Below are 19,081 nucleotides of genomic sequence, written 5' to 3'. Positions count from 1 at the left end.
ATTATAAAAGGTTAAAAGACAACAAAAGGTGGAAATAGAGAAACAAAGAAAATGAGAAAAAAAGAATACAAGCATCTCGGGTCTTTATTTGTGACCCAAATAACAGTAAAAATAACAGTGGTAATTTACATGTCTATTAGAAAAAATAAACACGGCAATTGATAAATGGGAGTCAGTGGGGAATTTGCAATGGCCAAGAGAAATATGAAAAAAACCTTTTATTGAAGATAATAAAAATGTAAATTAAAATAGCACAACTATATTTATTCTATCTTGTCACACTAAGTAAATGAAGAATTATAAGACCCAGTGTGAACAGGAGTACAATGAAAAGTTCTTACCACAGGTAAGAGTATAAATTAGAATATTTGGCATATATCAGCCCCTCCCCTGGTGTTTGGTAATTGAAAGAAAATTTATGAAAGTTAACTCTAGGACTGATTATTAGAAAAAGCTTTGTGAGCACATATAGGCAGCATTGTTCATTAGAAGGCAACATAGGCTTTCTTGCACATTAATTCCATTCTTTTGATTAAACATAAAGCCAGGGTGGTGGGTGAAGTAGATTCAGTAGACACGGCATCTTGCCTTCACCAACGCATATGACATGACCTCTCCAATATGCTTATCATCAATAAAGAGAAATGTAGTCTTAGATAAATCTAAATGTAGTTCTGTGGGTGTTAGACCTGTTGAATCAGAATCCCTACCGGGGGTCCAGAGAATTTGTAAGCTACCCAGGTGACTCATGGGTACACTAAGGTCTGAGCATCTGTGGGTGAGATGCTAGAAACACGATGGGAATTAATTCATGCATAAGAAGATTTTCATATTAACTGCAGTGTGTCCCCTAAGATGTCCTGATAATTCTTTTCATCAGTGACTCGGATGATGATCAAAGGATTGTTCCTTACAAATGTTCAGATACCACAGAGCTGGGAGAGTTAATGAACGCCTTGAATGATTGCATCAGATACAAAGAATTGGTACAATAGATCAAGATGAAATTTGATGGAATGAAGGTAAGGTCATGTACTTTATTCCAAATATCACTGCACAAGGGACAAGATGATAAAGATAATTTTGACTTGGCAGCACTGATTATGAACACATCTCGGGTCTTTAGGCACTAGTCTTTGAGTTAACTTTGGCACAGTATGAGTTAACTTTGTGCACTAACTGCCCCAAAGGGCTAATAGGATTTTAGGATGCATCCATGTAAATGAAGTAACCAGAATGCCCAAGACAATAAACCTTTATTGTGGGCCAATCAGTCCACATTCAATGTATTCAGATTAGGTGCCAAACTTTAGGGAAGCTATTCATAAATTAATCTACATGCAGAGAAAATCGACAAGGCTGAAAAAGCAACTTGACATTATGCATATGAAGATGTATCAAAAAGGGATTTTTAGCCTAAAGTGGAATAAATTAACATTGGAGAAGGAGATACATGGATTATTTATTTTTTATTTTGCCTTTTTTTGCTTGACTTGTTTTAGTATTATAAAAGTAATACATTTGCATTATTTTAAAAGTTAAAATGGAAAAATATCTTACTGCATATACTTTTAGACACTGTAGTATTTTAACACACAAAAATAATATTTAGGAGAGCTAATTCAATGTCCACTAGCTTATATTTTGTAATATTTTGCAGAGTTTTAAAGATGAATTCTTTTGTGTTTATTTTCTCAAGAAATTTATAATCATTTTGTCAGGTGAGAAAAAGTTCTATTAAGATTTTGGTTGAATCTGTTTGGAATTTATGGATTAATTTAGGGAGTTTTTCTGTCCCAAATAAAACATCTTTTTATAGAGTTCCATCTTTCTATAGAGTTCTTCAATTTTAAAACTGAGATATAATTCAAATACCATTAAAGTTACCCCCATTAAAATGTGTGTAATTCAGTAGATTTAAATATATTCAGAGAGTTGTACAAACATCACCATTAATTCTGAAACATTTTCATTTCCCTAAAAGAAGCTGTTGCTTCACTGAGTATACTGTCTTCAAGGTTCATCCATGTTGAGGCATATATTAGCACTTCTCTTTTTATGGCTGAATAATATTCCATTGTGCATATAAACCACATTTTAAAAATCCATCAGTTGATGGACTTTTGTTGATTTACACTTTTTGGCTTTTATGAATAATTCTGCTACAAACATTGTAAGCAAAAGTTTTTGTGTGAACATATATTTTCAATTTTCTTGTCATATGCCTCGGAGTGAAATTGCTGGGTCATATGATTAATTTTTTGAAGAACTGCCAAAGTATTTTCTGAGGTGGCTATGCCATTTTAAAATCCCACCAACAATGTATAAGGGTTCTAATTTTCTTATCTTCAGTTGTTATTGTGTTTTCTTTTTATTATAGCTATCTTATTGAATGCAAGGTGATATCTCATTATGGTTTTTATTTGTATTTCCTGATGGCTAATGACATTGAACATATTACCATGTGCTTATTGGCCTATTTGTTTGTTATCTTTGGAGAAATATCTGTTCAAATCCTTTATCCATTTTTTAATTGGATTATTTGCTGAGTCGTCAGAGTGCTTTGTATATCCTGGATACAAGTCCCCTATCAGGTATACGATTTGCAAATGTTTTCTTCCATTCTGTGGATTTTTTCACTTTCTTGCTAGTGTCTTCTGAAGCACATATATTTTTTTGTTTTGTTTTGTTTTGAGATTTTATTTATTTATTTATCTGACATAGAGAGCTTGCACAAGCAGTGGGAGTGGCAGGCAGACAGAGCAAGAGGGAGAAGTAGGCTCTGCTGAGTAGAGATATGGGGCTCCATCCCCGAACCCTAGGATCATGACCTGAGCCAAAGGCAGATACTTAACTGACTGAGCCACCCAGGTTCCCCAGAAGCACATATGTTTTAAATTTTTATGAAGTGTAGTTTATGTTTTTTCTTTTGTTGTTTGACTTTAGTGTTATACCTGAGAAATCATTGCTTAATCCAAGCCTTAAAGACTTGTGCTGTGCTTTCTTCTAAGAGTTTTGTAGTTTTAGGTCTTTAATGTAGGTCTTTGATCTGTTTTGAGTTAATTTTTGATACAGTGTGAAGTAGTGGTCTAAATTCATTCTTTTGTATGAGAATAGATAATTCTCTTAGCAATATTTATTGAAAAGCCTACTCTTTCACATTGAACTGTCTTGGCACTCATTGAAAATCAATTGGTCATAACTATAAATTTATTTCTAGACTCTCTATTCTATTGATCTGTGTGTCTATTCCAATGTCATTTTTTTTCTATAGCTCCTTTAAAAGTTTTCTTTCTAGTAGTTCAACTGTGTTAGATTTGATTTTGATTTTGATTTTCTCTTAGTTTATGCTATTTGGGGTTTTCTGGGTTTCTTAGATCTGTAGGCTTATGATATTTTTAGTCATTATGTTTTAGAGTATTTTTGACCCTTGCTCTCCCTACTCTGAGAATGCAGCTTTTACATAAGGTTATGGTCCTTCTTCCTAAGACATACATTTACGGAGTTCTCAACAAGGCCTCTCCATACTGCCTGGACTAGAAGTCCCATATCTTGTAGCTCTGTATGAACTTTCTTGCCTCTAGTTAGCCCTCAGTCCTGCAGTATCTACTCTTTGCTGGGCCTTGTAGCATCTCATCCTGTGAATATATAGCCTAGCTTGGTCTAGTAACCCACTGGACTTCCCATGCCAACTTCAGGACCCCTCCTCTGTGCAGTTACTTCTTCTCTTGAACAATAATGCACACATTCCAATTGCCTCAGTAGTTCCAAACTCTGGCTCCCAGTCCACTAGCTGAGTGACACTGTTGTACTCTGCTTGGATTTCACCCCTCTACTCAATCAGCTGGAAATTGTCCCCAGGCAGCAATCTAGGAAATACATGATGTTCATCTGCTACATTTTTCTTCTCTTAAGGATCATGATCCTGCTTTGCTTGTGGTTCAGTACCTGAAAGCAGTTGCCTTATACAGTTTGTCTAATTTTAGAGTTGTTTAGGATGGTTACTCTGTCATGGCTGGAAATGAAACCTGCCTTTTCTTATTCAATATTGCAGAGTACGTAAAATATGGAGTCAGGCCCATTTAGTTTAAATAAGGCTGACAAATTTAAATGCCCACAGGAGTAATCCAATAACATTAAAAATAAGTAAGGTGGTCTAGATATAACGCCTTTAGCTATTGAGCTCTATGTATTTCCTTTGAGAATGTGAGGGCCAAACAAAACATTCAAAGTATGTTTCCAGCCTATTATAGTTCATGAGCCACTGATAGCAATGTCTGTTGAACGTTGGGTCCTGGCTTTGCCATGTTAGTGTCTTTAAGCCTGTTTTCCATTTGTAAATTTAGAATAATTACACTTAACTCGCAAGACTTTTGTAAGGATTAAGTGACATAAATACACACAATACTTGATATATAATCTTCATTCAATAAATGCAAGCTCATTTACTAGCTAGTTTTATCTACAGGCTCTGGATCCACCATCAACTCGGCCAAATGAGTTAAGTCTTCTGGCTTCTGGGTCTGATGACTGCCTTTCCCAGAAAGACTGTTGAGACCAGATCCTCCATGCTTCTCATTCTTTTTAATCAGTCAAAGTGTAAGTGAAATCCCTATTGTGCTTGCTACTTCCTTATTCTTGACCTAGCCACCATATTACCTCCCAGACCCTTTTGCTGTTCTCTCTTGAATGGCTGCTACATAACCAGCAACACCCACTCCCCTATTTTCACCCTCTTGCCTGAGTACTCCCTCTGCTTCCTTACCTTTAGTGAAATCTGGGTCTTTCCAAAGAAGACCTTACACTCTTATCAGTGGCTGTGGCTGTTGACTTCCATACAGCCTATGTACCTTAGGACCAGAGGGCAGGGCTGGTGTCTTCCCAGCTTACTATTGCCATCTCTGCTTCTCCACTATCTTGTAAAAACCCTCTCCACCTGAGGCTTTTTCCATTTAAGTTTATTACCCTCCACCCTACTGCTTGCTGTCACACACCAACTTACCCAGTCATTTCCCTGCCATCCATCTAAAACACTGGCACCTGGCTAATCTTCTTCACCCCAGTTCCTCCCATCTTTCCACATTACCTATGGATGATGATGGCATAGGTGACCTGTTCTATGCTATTAAAGAAAAAAAAGTAATCTCTATACCCAGTGTAGGATGACCTTGAGATCAAGAGTCATCTGCTCTATCACTGAGCCAGCCAGGTGCCCCTCTCTTTTGACCTAACATTCATTTCCACAGGACTCCTCAGCACATTCAGTTCCTTTGCCACAACTATGCTTTACTCACAGCAACTATGTCAATACTCAGCCAATCCTCAATGACTTCAACAATTAGCTTTCTGCATTCTTTTTCTTGAGTTGCCAAGCCTTGGTGGAAAAAATAGCCTAGTTCTGTAAGTTCATATTACTGTAAATTCTTAGATGTTAAACTGAACATGGCACTTACTGCCATTCAGCAGTTCTTTGGTTATTTCTAGTCAATTCCTTTTATAGATAGTAGGTTGTATCTTGATTCTACAATTCACTAGGTTGTATGACCTTGGGTAAGTGATTTAACCTCTCTGATTCTCCATTACTTAATCTCTAAAATGAAGACGGTGGTACCTGTGTCAAAAGATTGTTTTAAGGATTAAAAACACAATGTATATTGTGTTTTCAATATACAATTAAAGCAATTATTTAATTGCTTATACAATATAAGCAATTTATCCACTGGCTGGAACATAGTACTCAGTTAATACTTGTCCTTGTTTTAATGGCAAATCCCAAGTTTTGCTCTTCTCTTTATGTCCTTTCTTTCTGCTTTTCTTTCCTATTGATCTCTACTCTTGACAGCTGTCTTGATTTTATGTAGAATAGAAGCCAACACTTGTGGATCTTCTGCTTTCCTTTCATCTCCAGATGACCAGGAACTGTATTCATTTCTTTGCACTCTGAATGACTACCACAGTCTTAGCACATGAAAATATCCGGTGTTTGTTCCATTGGATTTAAAATGTCCTTATTTTTATGTTCATTCCATGAGATTAGGGAAAGATAAGGCAGCAGGAATCACAATGCAATAATAAGTTTGGAAATTAGGCTAAATATTTGCTTGTGATGGTTGGTGAAAAATAAATCCCCTGGTATTCAAAATCTGCCTGAAGGAGACTCAAAAATCAGGAGATGTCTAAACAAAAACACTCATTTAACTCTGATAATTAGCAACATAAACAGAAAACAGATGAATAAGCTGGATTTATTTGTAAACAACTATTTATGGTCCAAATCATTTCCCTCCTATGACAGAGACTTCCCTGCTCAATATTGCAACATCTCTCAAATATAAACAGTAAAACCAAATGGCTGCAGACAATGATCAATGTGTTTTATGATAGCAATACAGAGGGAGAACAAACATTCTCCTACTAACTAAACACAACCAACCAAGCAAAACCATTTTAACCTTTCTTGGGTCAGGATTGGAGTCTAATAATGTTTTTCAACATATGCCCAAACTGAATTTTCTATGACTAATTCTGACATTAAATTTTCTTTTCCTGAAGCAAGCTTAGATTTAGGAGAGAACATTAGAATTATGTTATTTTCTTGAGGGTATTTATTTTCCTAGAGAAGATTTTAGGCTAAGATCTTGGTATAGAAATTTGAGATGGGGAATTTCAACAGAGGAAACTTGTGGATTTAAACTCCATTGAAAAGTCATTTTCTCAACAACTTTTTTTCCTTAAGAATATCCATTTTATTTATGTTCCCCCAGTGGGGATTTTATAGACTTTTGTAAGCCACTGGTGTTCATGGGGTTTGAGGAGGGAAAAGGTCCCTAGTAATTTCTAAAATGTGAGTACCTTGATAAAGTGAAGTCAAACTGGTTGGGAGTCAAACATGCTGCCATTTAGGAATTTAGATAATTCAAAGATTATCTACCTTCCACACAAAATTTCATGTGCAATTGCAGTGATCTGTTCCTAGAATTGATTATATAGATTTAATGGGTTTTCTGCTTTTGTAGTAGAAAAACTATATAACACACATCCTCCAGTTTCTTTTCTTTAACTCTTCTCCATCCAATCAATACATGTTTCTTTTTCTTTTCATTAATTTCTCATACTTTTCAAAAAGAATCATCTGAGATTGAGAAGGAAACATTGACACAAGTTTAAATTGACATGAAAGATTAGTGTATAAAGTTGTGTTAAACCAAACTATGCACTAGATTGATCATCTATTAGTTAGGAGTCTAAGTAGCAAAAACCAAACTCTAATTAAACTTAAGCAAAATGCAGTTGACCCTTGAATACTGTGGAGTTAGGTGTGGTGACCCTCCCATGAGGTAAAAAATCTGGTTATAACTTTTGACTCCTTCAAAACCTAACTACTCATAGCCTATTGTTGACCAGAAACCTACTGATAACATGAAGAGGGAATCAACACATATTTGGATATTGTATGTATTATGTACCGTAGTCTTACAGCTGGAGAAAAAAATGCTATTGAGAAAATCATAAGAAAGACAAAATACATTTATAGTACTGTACAATGTTTATTGAAAAAAATTCACATATGATTGGATCCGTGCTGTTCAAACTCATATTGCTCATGGGTCAACTGTAGATGAAATTGTTTGAAGGATTCTAGGGAATCTTATGGGATTCAAGGCAATATAATGCTGTGTTTCAGGAATAGACAGAAGGAACTGCTTTATACATCTTCTTTCTCCATTTTTTCCCATGTTTTCACTACACATCTACATTATTCTTGACCCTATCTTTACTGGCTTACTCAGCACTTGAGACCACATAGATGGACTGGTTAAAAAAGGAGGGTGGGATTCCTAAAAAGCTGTGTGTTGGGCTAACCAAACAGTATATATAAAAATATATACTATACATATTTATATATATAAATGTTCACTATAAATCATTATAAAAATAATTTGTAGATGTATCTTCATGCAATAAATGCTACACATTCTAGGTAGATCATTAGTTTAGTCCTTGTTATCTGAATGCACAGTCACATAAACTTTTTTTGTTTACACATTTTTGTGCTGATTATTGTTTCCCTACCCCCATACCCATTATCTACCCTCTCTGCATTGTTGTTTACCCTAGGAGCCTGATCTCTTCCCTGTGTATCACCAAGTTTTGTGGACTGACTTTCAATAGGATTTAGCTGATGGAGATCAGAAGGTGGTATGAAGGGTATCAGAATATTTATTTCCTGACTCTTACTGCTTCAGTGCTACATCTTTGGCAGTTGCTGTGACTGTCCATGAGTACAGCTCTCTACTGGTGCTTCTCTTCTCCCTGGGCTCCAGTAACACTGTTTTATCACCTTGTCTCCCAAGCCTAGGGGTGGTGTTGGCTCCCTGTTCATGCTTAGGGTACCTTGACATTCATTAATACTGCCCATATATTTGTAAGTGGTATTTTCATTAAAGTCTCTTAATTTGAGCTACTCAGGAGAATTCTGTTTATTGTCAGGACTTGTGTTTGGCACAAAAACTAGGCCCAGTAGCATGGGAATTCTTGGGCAAGATTGCTTTCTTACTTAAGGAAGATAACCTCTCACTTTGAGAGTATGAGGGAATGAGGAAATGGTGAGATGCTGAATGCAGTGGCTTTACTAAACTGGATTACTAAACTTACCATCAGTGGTATCTCTGCAGCTGCTATTCCAAATGTGATATTCCTGCTGGAGAAAATGAACACATTCCATGGTGTATAGTGAGATATATGCATGCCAAATGGTGGGAAATAGATGCTGACTGTTCAGCGAGCGGGTCTGGACTTAGAAAGAATGAAAGAATAGGGTAGGTAATGGACCTCACAGAGTAGCCAAAGAGTTTGAAGGTATTTGTATTTTCCAGTGCTGAAACCCTAATATGTCACCATTTCCAGCGTGACCTGCCATCCCCATCATGGAGGGTATAGCAATTTATTTTTAAAATACATACAAATTCCTGACAGAGATGTGCCTCACCCTGATAGCACTGCTCTGTGGATTTATAGACTGGCCTGTCCATTGTCATGGTATTCCATGCAACATTTCATCTGGCTGGGAATGGTAAAAGAAGTGTCAAAGATATGTGCCCAAGAAATTCACTAGTAGTAGTATGTACCACATCCTAGAAGCAGTGAATGACCTAGTGAAGGGAGTTGGGAGACAAAATCCTGCATGATTGGGATATTCTCCTACAGGATGCAGCATATGCTTTAGATCAGCATGAATATTTGATCACATAACTCTTTAGGCTTTTTAAAACATCTGGTCACTGTTTCTCACAGAACCATAAGATTTAGCTTATTCAAGGCCACTCCTTCAGCTGATTTGAGGATTCTTCAGGAACTTTTATTCATGTAGACTAAAAAAATCACATATCTAGAGTACCACAAGTGCCGTATCTTGGTCATAATCAATAGCAGCAGTTAAAAGTTTTTAGTAGACTGAACAAAATAATGTTAACATTTTTCAATACTGTTGTGCTATTGTTACTGTTAATTTCTTTTTATGTTTTATTAAAATGTATAAAAACAGCCATGAATATTATTTTCTTATTTTAAATAAATTTTTTTTAATATGAATTGCCTTCCTGGACCCAACTCATGCTTTTTGTCTTTAATTCAAATTATCTGATATTAATATTGTGACCATTGCTTTATTTTTGCCAGATATTAGCTTTATATTTTTTTATTATAGCCATTTTTGTATTATTTTTGCTTTGAATTCATATTGTAGAAATGGAATATAGTTGGATTTTGTTTTCTGACACATCTGAGAGGATTTTTATTTCCTAGGGAAAGTGATTCGATGTACACTGGTTATAATTAACTTACTTTTTCTAATTTCTGGCATTTTCTATACCTTCCCATTTGTCTTGTTTTCTTCATTTTCTATCTTTTGCTCTGTGGACTATGCTTTTCTTGCTTTCAACTTTGCAGTGCTGTGGAATATTACAAGTGATATCCTGAAATTTTTTATCCTGTTCTTTGATTATCAGAGAGTTGAGTATGAAACAGTGTGCGCCCTCCCATTATTTTACTTCTTTTTCTCCCTTGTGTTAGCTGTTTGTACAAAAATCACATGGAGGTAGGTATTAATCTGAATTTTTCTAAAAACTGCACATGGATGGTACATTTTCTAATTGTTTATGTATTTGGAAGTGTGAATTTCTTACTGCCACTCAGGATAGGCAATTTGGCTTTAATCATTTGGATGTAATCACTGTACGTCCTCTGGCATTTTTGTGAGTGGTGGGCAGATATAAAGTTATCAGGTAAGATAAAGAATGGCTACAAAGAATCGAAAAACATTTTAAATCCTACAAATAAAGAGAAAGGGGGAGAATTGGGGCTATGGAAAAATCTCATCAACAGAATTCAATACACAGTGGACATGTTCCTGCAGGATGTACAAGAAAAGGATGATGATGAAAGTAAAAATGAAAGCCATGGAAGATAGAACCAAAGATTTCGCACAGGTAAAGCCTGTGATCCTGCAGAAGAGACCCTAAACAAATGGAATGGTGGAAACAATTCAACTGCTAGATAGAAAATTGTTCCTGATGGGGCAGCCCCGGTGGCTCAGCAGTTTAGCGCCGCCTTCAGCCCTGGGGAGTGATCTTGGAGAACCGGGATCAGGTCCCACGTCAAGCTCACTGCATGGAGCCTGCTTCTCCCTTTGCCTATCTCTCTCTCTCTCTCTCTCTCTCTCTCTCCTCTCTGTGTCTCTCATTAATAAATAAATAAAATCTTAAAAAAAAAAAAAAGAAAAAATTGTTCCTGAGCAAAATTCACTGAAAGAAGTACCATCAAACACATTCTGGAAACACTTTTAATAATAAAGATTGAGGACAAAAATCCTGTGCATTTCTAGGCAGATAAAAAGTAATCTAAATGGGAAGGTACTTACTTGATTTCATTTTGGTTCATGATCAGTTTCTACCTTTTCCCCAGTGTCTTTCCAGTCTTCCTAGTAAGAAGCAGACAAGCTAAATGGGAAACTTCTGGCCAGATGTCATTGTAAACCAGAAATATTTTACAGAACTTTTAAAAATCAGGCAGGGTTTAGTTATTTTGAACTCTTAACTGTCCCAGATACAGCCATTGCTCCTTGTTAAGTGGATGTTACTGACCAAACAATGATGTTGGTGATCTTTTACTGTCTCATGCTGTCCCATGGCAAGTACTTATTTCATTTCACAGATGCCAATTTCAAAATAGAAGCTTGGGACACTGAACTCTAATAGGATGAGACTCAAACTCTCTTTGCAACATTGAACAATCAGCAAGAGACAAGGAGAATAGAAAAAAAAATCTGCTTTTTATATAATTTCCCTAATTCCTGTGTGCCCTTATATATATACTGGTCTGAATTGATGTTATATATCTTGGTCCTTTTGAGTCAGTTGTCACAAGGGTTTTCAGGCAGATTGGCATACAGTCATGGGTCAATGGTTTTAAAATCCGAGTCTTCACAGGGCCTGGGTACCGAGTATCCTGGAACGGTCATGGTTCTTCTGAGATTTGAAATGCTATTCACTGGATGGGAGTTGTGTCTGCTGACCAGGGAGCCAGGTTTTGAGTGTTTAGCTAGAGCAGTTGCTACTGATCATCAATGAATGACTCAAAAAGATAACTTCCTTCTAGTGAAAGAAAGCAAATAAATAAAAAGCTATCTCAACCCTCTGGGCTACCTTAACCTCTGTGCATTTTAGCAAACAAGTTGTGTTGAGGGGCATGAAAGGCATAATGTTTGTAGGTGGAGACCCAAGCCCTATCCACCCCCCCTCTTAATACTTGAAAATGCTTTGAAATTTTAAACAGTCTGATATAACCTGAAGGTGATAGGGATCCTTCTGGAACCCTGCTGGGATGCTGCCTCAGGGAAGAAATTGTGGCTCAGAGGCACCACACTGTGGAATGTAACCTGGCCTAGGACCAGAGCACTGGGCTCCAGATCCTGCCCCTAAATAACTGCACATACCAATTCTCTTCTCCTTCCTTTGCCTCTGTTTTCTCAACTCTAAAACAAAATGGTTGGTGTTGATTAATATAAGGATCAATAGGGGATCCCTGGGTGGCTCAGTGGTTTGGCACCTGCCTTTGGCCCAGGGAGCGATCCTGGAGTTCCGGGATTGAGTCCCGCATCAGGCTCCCGGCATGGAGCCTGCTTCTCCCTCTGCCTGTGTCTCTGCCTCGCTCTCTCTCTCTCTGTGTCTATCATAAATAAATAAATAAATAAATAAATAAATAAATAAATAAATAAATCTTAAAAAATATATAAGGATCAATAAAGAAGTAAAGCATGTACAGTATGTTCTTACCTAATTATGGAAACAATTAGGAAACTGCTTCCTATAGATTAGACTTCACTATTTGTTTTGTGGGAATGCATGTATGTGTCTGTTCTTATTCAACGGTTAATTGTTGGGCAATCTGAAGAAGAAAGAAGTTTGTCCATAACTTAGGTGGGTAAGGTGGCCTAGAAGGGGAACCGGAAAGGAGCACCCAAAAGCCAGCTCCGTCTGATAGTCACATCAAGACAAGCATAAAACAAAATCTCTTGAATAAATGTGGAAATTGACCACTGAAAGGGAAGAAGGCTTATGCATATTTAATATGTCAAGTCTGGTACCACTTCCAATATTGCTCAATACGTTTCTTCTTCCAAGCATTATTTATCAGATGCTTACTCTCTGCCGGCAACAGAACAGAACTCCTGCCAGTAGGATAATTACAATCCAGAGAGTGAGACGAGCAAGTAAACAAAATAGTTGCAAATCAGTGGGGTAGGTGCTTGGATAAATTTATGCACAAGAAGCTTTGGTTGTATCCAGGTCTGCTGCACGTAAGGCACCGTTTCAGGGGAAGGGGCATTGGTAAGGCTTCCTGAAGGCAGTGACTCCTGAACCTCAAAGGATGAGCAGGGGTCAGTTCATCAAAGGAATGGATGGAGGAAACTCACGGATGGGCGCTGTTGGAAATACATGGACAGATTTTGGCAAGTGTGCTGCATGAAGCATGGGTGGCCTGGGCTGTTTAAATGTCAGAGAGGGCATCCGCCAGGTATAGGGTTTAGTAATCGTGTATTGAGTGACTGCATGAGAGATTTGGTCAAGTGCCCTGCTAAAGCCCAGATAAGTGTCTTCTACTGCCTTTTTCCTGATCAGCCTATCCTAAATCTGTTAGAAGAGAAACAAGATCGGTTTACCATGATTCATTTTATGTAACTTTAATGGTTGTAGTGATCACTGATTTGTTTTTCGATGGTCACAAGTTGACCTCTTGATAAGGGTCGATAATAAAATTCCTCAGTGTAGAGTTTAGGAATCTACCTTTTTTGGTGTTAGAATTCTGTTTTTCTCACGTTTATATTTTCCAGAATTCAAAGATGGAAGTGGTTTAGAGATTTTATCAGTAGGTTCTCTCTGAAAGTGGTATAGAAGAGTCACCCGCCCCCCTCCCCGCCAACAGACTCCTCTGTGTTGATCAGAATTAGGTTCTAGAAAGGAAATAACTTTTGTAGAATAATGAAAAGTGTGGATTTGAGAATGAAACCAAATCTAGGGTTGGAGCCTACTTCTGCCACTGGCTAGCTGTGTAGCTAAGAGTAAGAGGTAAGAGTAGCAAATGTGACAACATCTGTGAAAGCAATGATTAATTTTCCTTTTCTGTCCCCTCTTGCATAGGTTGTCCCATTGATTTCCTCTTTTTTATTTTTCCACAAAAAATGAAAAAATTTTAAAGGGATGGTTTTTCCCAGTAGCACCATCTCAGGGTTTCCTTTTCCATATTCTATTTTAATTCTTCTATGTACTCCGATCCTTTATTATATTACCCCATTCCACACTAGCACCGCACTGCTTGGATTATTTAAAAATGTAGTGTTTCAAGGAGGAATGTTGAATTTTTTTTTGTTGGAAATTTTTTAAAAGTTTGATAAATCTATAGGTCAATTTAGAAGTGAATTTCAGACTTCATTGATAAGTTGATCATCACTGTGACAGAGTTGGGACTCAAAGCCAGGTTTCTCCCCATAGAACCTCGATACCTTCTATCTGATGATACTCCTCATGTTTTATGCTTTTACAGTTCATACGAATTCAGCAGTAGCTTTATTCCTAAGGTTCCTGTGGCTGTTCTTGGGGCAGCTGCCAATGACCTCTATTCCCCATTAATGGAGTTGATAGAGGTTCATAATATGCCATTGTTGCTTCAGATAATTTCTTCTGTGAAAGAAATAAAAGGTTACCGATACAGTGGAAGCCCATCTTCTCCTCTCCCTCCCTCTCGGGAGCTAGCCAGTACCTTGGAGTTTTCACGCATGTCTTAAATCTTTTACCACAAATGCATATCCGTAAATATAGTATTTAATTATGAAGAATATAGCCAATTTCTCATATATGTTTTCATATTTAAAAGAAGCCAGACATCATTTCAAGATGAATCAATAAAGCTGATGTATCACCTAACAAAAATGTGGGAGGAAAAAAAAATCTACCAAAAAAGCATTATATTTAAAACAGATGCTCTAGTATCTGAATTGATTCAAAGGAAAGAATATTTTTGAAATCACGGGGTGAAAAAGGAAAAATGGTCACTGCAAAAAAATTTGTGTTACTTTATATTTCAGGAGGGAGATATGTTAAAATAGTTACTTTGGTTAAAACTAATCAAGTATGGAAAAATTGATCCAAAAGGAGGAAATGAAATAAAAAGAAACCCAACGAGGCTTTTATACAGTTTGCATCCTGAGGACTGCAAGATTTCCTGGCATGTTAGTTAAAAGCTCTATAATTGGAGAGCTTACTGATGAAACAAATTAGTACAGGGCATTTCTCCTTTGTCTTATTAGACTTCCTAAATCATGGAATTTAAATTATACGTGGAGATGCTCTGTTAAAACAGACTCTCCTGCTTCTCAAGTAATTGAAAGCACCTGGATGTTTGCCCCTGGCCCACAACATCTGGGAAACATCCATCTCCCCCGCCCTACCCCTCCCAAGTATCTATACATGAAAAAAAGCAAATACCACTATGGTCTCCCAGGTAGTTTTCAGAATTTTCCCTTATTCAATCTTTTGTTGAATTTTAATTTGTTACTAAAATGATGCCATAGACATAGCAAAATAAAATCAAGATGAATGGAAGCATAGTTCAAACTTGCCTGCAATTCCTGTATGTTTTTACCTGGCCATGTGTTTACCCTGGCTTCAGGTCTATGCCAAGACCATGGCATTTCAGGGTTATTTCACTTGGGTTTGGGATTCTTCTGTGGCATGCGGCCTCTGAATCGTAGCCCCTGGGAGCCAGGAAAATTAGAATGGAACTCAGGTGAATTCTTCCTTGGATGTTAAGACATCCCCAGGCTATTAGGCTTCTGAGGCCAACGATGGAGTGCTTTTCCAAAGCCCTGGGATGACTTAATTCTCCATGATGGGTCCCAGCCATGACGTCCTCTTATCTTTAGCTTGTCAGGTCTTTCTTTTGAAGTGAGGTGGAAGCAATTACTACAATTGCAGAATGGAAGGGATCTTAAAATTTATAGGTCTGTAGATATTTTGATTGTTTATTAAAAACACCTATAGGATTTGTAGTAGAAATAACTATACTGAAGCCATAAAGCACTGATATTCAAATAAATATTTGTATAACTCTATTATAAATATAATGTTTGGAACAATGTAGAACAATCCTATGACCATTTTAGGATACTTAGGCCAAAAGGAAGTAAATCAGTTGTTAAACTCTTATCAATATTTAACTTGGAATATGTCCAACAGATATGTTTGAGATTGCTCTCAGTAAATATGACTTTAGGAATGGTTTCTAAAGACATTGATTTTTAAAAATGGTTTTGAACAGCAAAAGAATAGACTTTAAAAGAAAAAAAACCTCCCCGCACAATTGGTAGGCTTTTTGGCAATATAAACAGATCTCAAGCTTTGAAATCAAACAAGGAAACTAAAAATATACCAGAAAAGATTTACATTAGGTTCAGGTGTCTAACGTAGTGATTCGACAAGAATATATGTTCTGCTGTGCTCACCACGGTGTAGCTACCATCTGTCACCATAGGAGGCTGTTACAATATCATTGACTATTCCTTATGCTGTGCCTTGTAATCTCATGGATATGGATTCTCATTCGATCCATAACTGGAAGCCTGGATCTTCCACTCCCCTTCACCCATTTTGCCCATCCCTTCCTCCCGCTTTTCTCTGGCAACCATCAGTTTCTTCTCTGTTTATAGGTTTGGTTCCGCTTTTTGTTTGTTCATCTGAGCTTTTTTGATTCCACATATGAATGAAATAATATAATCATATAATATAATGAAATCATATAATGTAATCTTCCTGAGTCTGACTTATTTCACTTAGCACATGCCCATCCGTGTTGTTGCAAATGGCATGACCTCATCCTTTTATGTGGCTGTGTAATATTCCATCACAAATGGAGTAATTTTTTTTCCCTGAATATTTGTTGTCTATTAGAGACAGGTGTCACCTACACAGACCGGATTTCCAAGTCTCTGCACAAATCATCTGCTTCATTGGCCTGTCACTGTCATAACCACCCTCCCTAGCTCTACTAAAGTTCCTGCCTGGAATCCTTATCACTTAAAAAGTCTTTGGGGAATTAGGCGATTGCTGAGAAAACCTCAGACTAAAAATACTTCACATTAGACTGAACTGATTATATATCAGAACCTTTTCACTATTCTCTAATAATTCTAATAAATTCTTGCCTCCCCATTCTTCAAATCCCAACTTGAGGACCTTCTCCATGAAGCCTTTAATAGCATCCCCACATGCTTCCTTTGCACCCCTCTTTCAGTTGGATGGATGGCTTCTTTTGTGCTATCTCCACACCTTGTATAGACCTTAACTGCATGTTTATGACCACGGAATCACACTCAATAACTGACAGCCTTGTAAAATAAACTGTGACATCTTTCAGAATAATGTATTTTTTAAGACTCCAAGCATTGTAGAGAACCTGTCATATGGTACACTCAATATAATCCATGCTTCGTGAGTGGATAATGGGAAGGTGAAGAAAAGTCCTGCCCCCTGGGCCCCCACCCCTGCCCCGTGTGGCACATCACCTTTGCTGATCGTCGCTCTGGAAGCTTGAGAGGAAAGATTACTTCAAAACCAATTTTGAGAGGAATGGCGAGTGGTTATTTAATAGGTGGATTTTCAGGTTTGCAAGATGAAAAAGTTCTGGGGGTTGATTCCACAATAATTTGATTGCCCAGGAAGGGGACATATGAACCCAAAAAATCCTAAGTGACTTAATAAAGATCTCTTGACTGTGTCAAGCAGAGGTAATAACCATGTTAACTGCTCAAACTTGTCTTTTTTCTTTGTGGTACATAGTGTTTTGCAACTTAATTCTTGCTTGATTTCCGTACAACTCTGTGAATGAGCACATGGCTTATTCTTTATTTTAAAGACCAACGGATGAAGATAAAAAGAAATGATTTGTGTGAATTGAGCTGGGGATCTGCTGACCTTGGCAGTCAGCTGTCCTGTGTTAACCATACAGGCTGGGCACTCAGTCCTACAACGACTGTTCCCACCTACAGTGTACTAGGCTCAGGGGAAACCACCTGCACCCACCTTCCACAGAGGCTCTCTGGTGGCTGGTCCAATAGGCTGCTTAAGGAGGTCATCCTAGAGTAAATAAGAGAGGAAGAGTTTTCTCTTAGAGATGGCAACTGTCCTGTATCAGGACCAGAGTTCTTTGAAGCAGCTAGTCTTTTTGGTGGTAGACACATCAAAACCTGTGTTGAGGTCCACTCTCCATTCATATTCCCTTGATGCTACTGATAAAGTAACTAGGCCTGGTGGGTCATGGGAGCCTGAGTGCTTTGCCTGTACAAGATCAATGTTTGTACCTGTTTGTCCTTGTATGGTTGGCCATCCCTGAAGTTCAGCTGTTATATAAGGGGAAAGCTGAGTGGGCATATGCCCCAGCAGACATTATAAATGCCACTCCTCAAGCCAGCTTCAGCTGAGCCTATTGGATCAAAATATTGATCTACTACCAGCCCTTGGTCTCCTGGATTGTCCGGACATCCCCAGCATTAGCCTCAGCCTCGGCGGTGCTTGCTGCTGTAACAAAACTACCTTTACACCAACTCAGAGAAGTCTCTTTGAATGCCCCCATGGTCCAGTTTTGGGAGTATGACAGAGACCTCTAAGGCCTCCCTTCTGGTAACCGGGATGGAGGCCAGGTCTCCAGGCCTCTGGACAGTTGGGTGTGGCCATGGAACCAAGTGTTGGCCAATAGGCTGTGAGCAGGAATAGTGCACGCAGCTTCTGGATTGGCTCTGTTTAAGCAAATCACTTTTCCTCTGCTTCTTCTCTGCCCTCTTCCCAATGACCTGCCCAGTGAGCTAGCTTCAACCATGCTGACTTGGATCATCTCAAGAGCAGGAATTTTCAACTGTTTTGGTCTCAGGACCTCTTCAGACTCTGAAACTAGGGTTTGTTTCTATGGGTGAATTTACCACATTTTAGAAAGTAGAATTTAAAAAAATTAAAAATTATTCAGTCATTTAAAAGTAACTATAATAAACCTATCACATATTCACATAAATGGTACACTTTTATGAGAACAATGTATTTTGCAATAGACACTTAAATTATGTATTACCATATTTAAAATAATTATATTTAGTACGTGTTACTCTAAGTAATATTTTAATTAAAAAGAACTGTATTTTCTAAGACAAAACATTTAGTCAGAAGAGGGTAATTATTTTACATTTTTGCAGATCTTTTAGTGGCTGCCTTAATAGAAGACAGCTGGATTCTCACATGTGCTGCTGCAGTCAATCTGTTGATATGTTCTTTTGGTTGAAGTATATGAGGAAAAGTTAGCCTCATGCGGATTAGTAGTTAGAAAAGGGAGGAGTGTTTTAGCAGCCATTTCAGAAGATTTTATTCTCCTTTGATATTGCACCAAACGACAAGTGGTAGGTTCTCTGTCTTTCTTAGAAATCAATAAAGAAAATGTATTTCAACAGAAAACCCTATTATTGTGCTCTACATAAATGTGCTGG

At 37.5% G+C, this 19,081-nt stretch overlaps 2 long non-coding RNA genes across 3 annotated transcripts in view; one reads left to right on the top strand and one right to left on the bottom strand.

Moving 5' to 3' along the window:
• The first annotated feature begins 883 nt into the window (after positions 1–883).
• Positions 884–19,081, top strand: part of LOC111097880 — a 66,710-nt gene continuing 48,512 nt past the window's right edge. Inside the window, exon 1 of the long non-coding RNA XR_005367155.1 lies at positions 884–1,022. This is a non-coding gene — a long non-coding RNA (uncharacterized LOC111097880). The remainder of the gene's footprint in view (positions 1,023–19,081) is intronic.
• Positions 12,659–18,260, bottom strand: LOC111097959. Of its 2 annotated transcripts, none has more exons than XR_005367154.1 (4): positions 17,912–18,260; positions 17,634–17,687; positions 15,199–15,310; positions 12,659–14,237 (listed from the first exon to the last, which is right to left on the bottom strand). It is a non-coding gene; the product is annotated as an uncharacterized LOC111097959 (long non-coding RNA). The 2 variants fall into 2 exon arrangements; XR_005367153.1 differs by having other exon boundaries at positions 12,660–14,237; positions 15,199–15,518.

This window comes from Canis lupus, chromosome 11, assembly GCF_011100685.1.
Source record: "Canis lupus familiaris isolate Mischka breed German Shepherd chromosome 11, alternate assembly UU_Cfam_GSD_1.0, whole genome shotgun sequence".
Classification (NCBI taxonomy): domain Eukaryota; kingdom Metazoa; phylum Chordata; class Mammalia; order Carnivora; family Canidae; genus Canis; species Canis lupus.
Note: the sequence above shows the minus strand (reverse complement) of the source record. Positions and strands in the feature narration are given on the sequence as shown.